At 40.1% G+C, this 7275-nt stretch overlaps 1 long non-coding RNA gene across 1 annotated transcript; it reads right to left on the bottom strand.

Moving 5' to 3' along the window:
• Nucleotides 1-4135: 4135 nt before the first annotated feature.
• Nucleotides 4136-6125, bottom strand: LOC124855124. Its single transcript, XR_007035015.1, has 3 exons — nt 6021-6125; nt 4521-4637; nt 4136-4404 (listed from the first exon to the last, which is right to left on the bottom strand). It is a non-coding gene; the product is annotated as an uncharacterized LOC124855124 (long non-coding RNA).
• Nucleotides 6126-7275: the final 1150 nt, after the last annotated feature.

Below are 7275 nucleotides of genomic sequence, written 5' to 3' on the forward strand. Positions count from 1 at the left end.
GCCCGATCCCGCTCTGCAAAAAAGATTTTGTGTTTCCATTGACTCAATGACGGCGGGAGTTATGGCTTGAAGCTTGCACCTCCGCTGTCAATGTCGTGCGCTGTGCTGCTATTAACCCTTACTGTTTTATGGTACTGTGTGAGCCTACCAAACATAGATAAGTTTCAAGTTCAAACATGCAAAGTTATATAAACGCAGTTTGCACATCACAGTTGCACATCATCTGCTAACGGTGATTTCAAACCACCGCCACAGCTTTCAGTTTGACCTGCTCCAGCCATTGGGGTCCTTGATATTTTTGTAGTGGCTCTTCAGTTTTTTAAACTTTGCTGGGCATTGTAGTGTGCTGTAAAATCCATGGCTTGTCATTTTCTCTGCTACCTCTGCAAACACTTTCTCATGCCGCCTAAATAGACCACAGCCATGTCTAATCGGTGAACAGCAGTAAGTTCAAATCACATTTTGGACCCTGCTCTGCCCTGATGAGACCTGCTCATAAGCAGGTACCAAGAAAGCCAGTATTGGGCTGGAAAAGCCAATAATGGTTGCAAAACGAGCTGAGTGGCCAATGTAGATCCCATGGAAAAAGGGCCTTTTATCTACCTAGCAACAGAACTGGAGGAATTCTGAATTTTGGCTACTTTCAAATAAGCCTGCAAATAACAACACCTTACTAGCAGTTCCTTTCAGCTGCTGTTTCTTTTGAAAGTATTCAAATTACAAATACAGGTCCTTCTCAAAATATTAGCATATTGTGATAAAGTTCATTATTTTCCATAATATCATGATGAAAATTTAACATTCATATATTTTAGATTCATTGCACACTAATTGAAATATTTCAGGTCTTTTATTGTCTTAATACGGATGATTGTGGCATACAGCTCATGAAAACCCCAAATTCCTATCTCACAAAATTAGCATATCATTAAAAGGGTCTCTAAACGAGCTATGAACCTAATCATCTGAATCAACGAGTTAACTCTAAACACCTGCAAAAGATTCCTGAGGCCTTTAAAACTCCCAGCCTGGTTCATCACTCAAAACCCCAATCATGGGTAAGACTGCCGACCTGACTGCTGTCCAGAAGGCCACTATTGACACCCTCAAGCAAGAGGGTAAGACACAGAAAGAAATTTCTGAACGAATAGGCTGTTCCCAGAGTGCTGTATCAAGGCACCTCAGTGGGAAGTCTGTGGGAAGGAAAAAGTGTGGCAGAAAACGCTGCACAACGAGAAGAGGTGACCGGACCCTGAGGAAGATTGTGGAGAAGGGCCGATTCCAGACCTTGGGGGACCTACGGAAGCAGTGGACCGAGTCTGGAGTAGAAACATCCAGAGCCAGGTGCCGCATTCCCCAGGTCAAGCCACTTTTGAACCAGAAACAGCGGCAGAAGCGCCTGACCTGGGCTACATAGAAGCAGCACTGGACTGTTGCTCAGTGGTCCAAAGTACTTTTTTCGGATGAAAGCAAATTCTGCATGTCATTCGGAAATCAAGGTGCCAGAGTCTGGAGGAAGACTGGGGAGAAGGAAATGCCAAAATGCCAGAAGTCCAGTGTCAAGTACCCACAGTCAGTGGTGGTCTGGGGTGCCGTGTCAGCTGCTGGTGTTGGTCCACTGTGTTTTATCAAGGGCAGGGTCAATGCAGCTAGCTATCAGGAGATTTTGGAGCACTTCATGCTTCCATCTGCTGAAAAGCTTTATGGAGATGAAGATTTCATTTTTCAGCACGACCTGGCACCTGCTCACAGTGCCAAAACCACTGGTAAATGGTTTACTGACCATGGTATCACTGTGCTCAATTGGCCTGCCAACCCTCCTGACCTGAACCCCATAGAGAATCTGTGGGATATTGTGAAGAGAACGTTGAGAGACTCAAGACCCAACACTCTGGATGAGCTAAAGGCCGCTATCGAAGCATCCTGGGCCTCCATAAGACCTCAGTGCCACAGGCTGATTGCCTCCATGCCACGCCGCATTGAAGCAGTCATTTCTGCAAAAGGATTCCCGACCAAGTATTGAGTGCATAACTGTACATGATTATTTGAAGGTTGATGTTTTTTGTATTAAAAACACTTTTCTTTTATTGGTCGGATGAAATATGCTAATTTTGTGAGATAGGAATTTTGTGTTTTCATGAGCTGTATGCCAAAATCATCCGTATTAAGACAATAAAAGACCTGAAATATTTCAGTTAGTGTGCAATGAATCTAACATATATGAATGTTAAATTTTCATCATGACATTATGGAAAATAATTAACTTTATCACAATATGCTAATATTTTGAGAAGGACCTGTATATGAATGTACAATTTTGTTTCTCGTTATTATGTCCAATAAAATTATATTTGTTTATCATTTTATAATTTAAAAGGTCCTAATAGTTTGCCTCTTGAAATGGGATCTAGTGTGGATTATGATGCACCTGCTCTGCAATCATAGACCAGGTGCATTATAATGTGGTTCACAAACCACCTGAAATGGGTGGTTTGTGAACCATAAAAGCATAAAATCAAAACATGACTGAGTAATTGCATGATTATGTTTCTGGGCGCCTCAGTGATCTCAGAGTATTACCTCGAATATTTATTCAGAGATAAAGTTAAATAGAAGTTTCTGAGCAAAAGCAAAAGAGTGTGGAAATATGTCCGAATCCAATTTTTTTCTAATTGTTCTGAATTAAATATATTTATTAAATCATTCATATTTCTTTCCATGACTCATCAGGGTGTCAGCAGTTAAATACAGAAGGTTTTGTTATTTTTTCTTACCCCTGTTGTTTGCAGCACTATAAAACAATTAAGAACTTGCCATCACATTGATAAAATTGCATTACTTTTAAATCTCCTGCAAAACTGCTAATTGGATTTCAACAACACTCATTATATAAACATTGTGGGTTTTTTTAACCATGAACAAAATCATGTAAACATTTTATGCAAGATGAACCGGCAGCTTTTTTTGTGTCAAAGCCTAAAATATATTTTTGGTCAGAAATTAAGCTTCTTTACCGTCACTGGGGCCAGCATGTAAAGTGTGACGAGCTCAGTTTTCTACTACAATCTGGTCCCTAAAATCCACAATAAAACATGTGCATAAACGTAATAAACTGAGGCTTCAGCGTAATAAAACCAGGCTGTTAAATGAGAATATCAGTCTGATGAAGCTCTAATGGCTTTAAGGAAGGCATAACATAGTGTGTTGTATATATTTTTAAAGTTCAAATGTCTTTATAAGAGTGGTCTGAAGCTGAATGAAATTCTACTGTATCTTTGTGGGTGATGTTTTGAGAAATTACTAGACTTTAAATTTAAGTAAAACATGAGAAACACTTGAATTGAATACACAGATCAGATACAACGCTTGTGGTGTCAGGGGAATGGGGGCATGAGGTATTTCTACATTCAAATGTCTTTGTATCAGGTGGCAATCCTGCTGGCATGACCTTACTGAGAAAGGTGTGTCAAAATGCAGCACAAATATAGCACTTTTATTTATGTGAAGTTGTGGAACTCACTGTGCTTATGGGTTGTCTTAAATTGAGCTTTTTGAGTTTAGAAACAAGACCTTGGCCTGTCCAACAGAACTTTTGTTTACAGTTTGAAAATGTAGTTTTTTGCCCTTTATGAAAAAGGAGCTTTGTTGTCCACAATGGTCGGTAATTTTGAAGAAAAGGGGATTCTGTTGTGAATGTTGTCTGTCTTATTCTTTTCATCATTTCAGACACAATGAGCTAAAAGTTCTCTGTTCAGGATCAGAAGGTAAATCAAGATTTATCTGGTTAATTTGCAGATGCAGAGTTGGTGGGTCCAAAAACATCTTGTACAATGATTGGGATTAATTTTTTGTGTGGTTTCTCCTGAAAATATTACAATTCTGCTGTTTAACTGAGACATTCAGTTAGTCAGAACAAGTTTTTTGCCAAATTGTTGTATTTTGCCAAACTGTAGATGTCTAATAGTATAATGGAGAGAATAAAGATATGGGTAAATGAACAAACTTGAGTGGTGTGACCTAAGGTTATTTTGGAACAAGCACTTGTTTAAGCATGTATACTGTACCTGTCATGGTTTTTACTGCCGACTTAACCCACATGCAGAGACACTCAGAAAACAAGACCAGTTTAGTTGAAGTTTATTGAAAACACAGTCAGGCACTAATGAAAAGCGGTGAACCTAATCCCCATCACTGTGTGAGACAATAGGGGAAACGGTTAAAGACTGAACCTCAGAATGTGGCCTAAAGGTTAACGTTTCTTACTGGTGGGGGGGGGGAGCGTGGAACCCGCCAGGGAGAGGCACAGAGTCAGGAGAGGAGCACAGTCTGCCAGGTTCAGTCCTAGTCCAGGAAGGAGTCCACACAACAAACAGAGGTCTGGATCAGATCAGCCAGAGATCACACCTGGAACAGGTAACAGGAGGAAGTTAGTGTTTCAAGTTCAGAGAAAAGTCTTTCAATAATTTTTCACAAAAAAAAAACTTGCAAAAAACAGGTTTCAGAGCTGGCCGGAAGATTACCATGGAGGGCAAAGCACTCAGGCAGTGAAGTGCTGGCAATCCATCCTCTTTATGCTTCCCAGCTGATGAACCAACGAGTTACAGCTGTAGTCTCCGGCAATCTCCTGCTTGCGGCACCTAGTGTTGGAAAAGTGTTAATAGCAGGCAGCAGATGACTCCAGATCCTGACAGTACCTGATGATTTGAAGTATATTAAGCTAAAGCTGAGACCAAATATTTACATACACTATAAAATAAGACACATAAACTGCCTGACATTACACCAAACTAGACTTGTCCCGTTTTAGGACATTCAAAATTAATTATATTTAGTTAATGCCAAAAAAGTTTGAAATATTTTTAGTTTATTTAAAACAATTTCTTCAACTTCGGAAAAAACTACACATGCTTTTGTTTTTACTATTTGGTCAATTTATCTGTATAACTTTTGGGTCGAATGTTTTGGGTATCTTTCCACAAGCTTCTAGGTTTGTTAGAATTTTGGCCCATACCTGCAGACAGAACTATTGTAACCCTATTAGGTTTATAGGATGCCATGCTCACACAGGTTTTCAGCTCACAAATGTTCTATAGGACTGAGATCAGCGGTTTGTCCTGTTGTGACTATGAATCTGAATATATTATTTAATATTTAATATTGATACTTTAATATTTTATCAAATAATGTTTCGGCCTGTTAAGGGTTGTCCTGTGAATACCAGCCCAGTAAGGAGGTGGTATCAGGACAAAATTGAAAGGTGTGAGCCAAGCTCTGACATTATTGAGCAGCAGAATTCTGCTCACACATAGAATGAATTCACACAATTTCTTAAGATACAAGAATTTATTAACTGAAATAAGTCAACTCAAAGTCAAACATATTTCAATCAACAAACTCTTGACTATGCTAAAACAATTCAACTAACTACGAAGCAGAATTAAAGAATAAGGAAGCCTAATGGGCTATATACAATATAAACAAGTTGATTAAAGATGCAAGATGCAACATTATCGTGCAATGTTTATGTTTGAGAACCAAGGATTATCTTGAAGAACCTGGAAGTGAAGTTAAGTTAGTCTTAGAACTAACTTAATCAATAATCAGCATACCTTTAGACAACCATTCACAATGCAAGATCAGATAAAATATTATTTTTAATAAAATAATGTTTTAAATAATAATCTGCTGAATAAAACCAAACTTCTGGATGACTAATTCTCAACAGTGTCTCATTAGCTCCATTTATTTATTAAATTAATATTAAAAAAAAAATTGGTAAAATATTCAAGGAAGTATTTTGGAGAAGAGCCAAATCTTTCTGAAGAAATGGGGCTTAATTGTGTTAAATAAAGTTTGTCTTAACTTTAAAAACACACAAACACAGAACACAAAACTGAGCAGGTGTGCTGCAGATAGTCTGCTAGCACTAAGATAGCAAAGTCTCACAAACAAAACTAAACTTCATAAAATGAAAAATGTTTAGATCATTTCATTCTAAATCTCTCTGCCCAAACCCTAACCTCGTATGAACCGTTCTGAGGAGTTGTCCGGGCGACGACGAAGTTTGAAGAAAGCTCTGTGAACCTCCAGAGCTGTGGCTGAGCAGCTCGCTCTGTCCCTTGACCACACTGCACGTTAACTGCCGTAACCACAGTGATGCGGTTCCATTGTCCTCCTTTCAGATCGGGAACCTGCTCCACTCGGCGTCGTAGAGACGACGTCTCTGCAGGGAACTCTGGGAACAGTTTGCTGTCTCTAGATCTCAGAGAGAAAGTCAAGCGACGCTTGTACCTTAATCACCCGCTCATGAATGAATACCGGATACACAGACAGTAATTCATTCGTACTTAGCTTTGTGCATATGATCCCGTGATCTTATGACACCCTTGGATCCAGTTTGAAGAGTTTATGTCTGATTGCCAGAAACGCTGTTCTCTGTCCAGGCCCCAGGGTGACCCGCGTAGAAGAGGTCGCTTCTTTGGGAAGGTGGGTGTTTTATACGACCAGTGGCATCATGGGAAGTCCGCTGTTACCCCCAATTCCCAAGTTGTGCTGGAAGTAGGTTAAATGCAAATTATTTTGAAAGTTCCAGAAAAGTTTGTACTGCATCTTTCATGTTATAACCATGGCTGTGGGTCCCAACATCCCCCCTTTAGTTCCGAAGAATGAGATGAAGTCCACATTCTTTGGGGCTAACCATCAGTCCTCAGCCATGTGAAAAGAGTCACTGGTTTCTGTCACGGAGTGACATTTTGGACTTTGTTTTATGGTTTCTTGTGATGGTTTATTTTGTCTAGATGTTTCTATTAAGAGGGCTGCACGGTGGCGCAGTTGGTAGCACTGTTGCCTTGCAGCAAGAAGGTCCTGGGTTTGATTCCCAGCTAGGGGTCTTTCTGCATGGAGTTTGCATGTTCTCCCTGTGCATGCGTGGGTTCTCACCGGGTACTCCGGCTTCCTCCCACAGTCAAAAGACATGCCTGTTAGGTTAATTGGTCTCTCTAAATTGCCCTTAGGTGTATGAATGAGTGTGTGCATGGTTGTTTGTGTGTGTTGCCCTGCGATGGACTGGCGACCTGTCCAGGGTGTACCCCGCCTCTCGCCCATAGACTGCTGGAGATAGGCACCAGCTCCCCCACAACCCATTATGGAATAAGCGGTAGAAAATGACTGACTGACTGTTTCTATTAAGTTTGTTTTGCTCCCTCTACTGCCTCCTGGTGTTTTGTTGTTCTCCTCCCTCATTAAGTTATTTTATGGTTGTTTTCTTATTACTTG

The sequence above is a fragment of the Girardinichthys multiradiatus genome, chromosome 19 (assembly GCF_021462225.1).
Source record: "Girardinichthys multiradiatus isolate DD_20200921_A chromosome 19, DD_fGirMul_XY1, whole genome shotgun sequence".
NCBI classification, from domain to species: Eukaryota; Metazoa; Chordata; class Actinopteri; order Cyprinodontiformes; family Goodeidae; genus Girardinichthys; species Girardinichthys multiradiatus.